The sequence below is a fragment of the Brassica oleracea genome, chromosome C5 (assembly GCF_000695525.1).
Source record: "Brassica oleracea var. oleracea cultivar TO1000 chromosome C5, BOL, whole genome shotgun sequence".
NCBI lineage: Eukaryota > Viridiplantae > Streptophyta > Magnoliopsida > Brassicales > Brassicaceae > Brassica > Brassica oleracea.
The window spans coordinates 14,975,906-14,976,219 of NC_027752.1; positions in this window are offsets into that span (position 1 = coordinate 14,975,906).

The following is a 314-nucleotide window of genomic DNA, read 5'->3' on the forward strand; positions in this document are numbered from 1 at the left end:
CTAGGTAATCCCAAGACAAAGTCCATAGAGATATCAATCCATGGTGCAGTAGGAATAGGGAGAGGTGTATACAAACCTGTTGGTTGGACCTTAGACTTGACTTGCTTGCACACGACACACCTTGAGCACACACGCTCCACTTCTTTCTTCATACCCGGCCAGTAGAAGTGCTCCTGCAAGGTGGAGAGTGTTTTGGCGACTCCAAAGTGTCCCATCAGCCCTCCTGCGTGAGCTTCCCTAACATACAATTCTCTCAAAGAACCATTAGGAACACACAGGCGGTTATCATAGAAAAGAAATCCCTTTACTTGGTA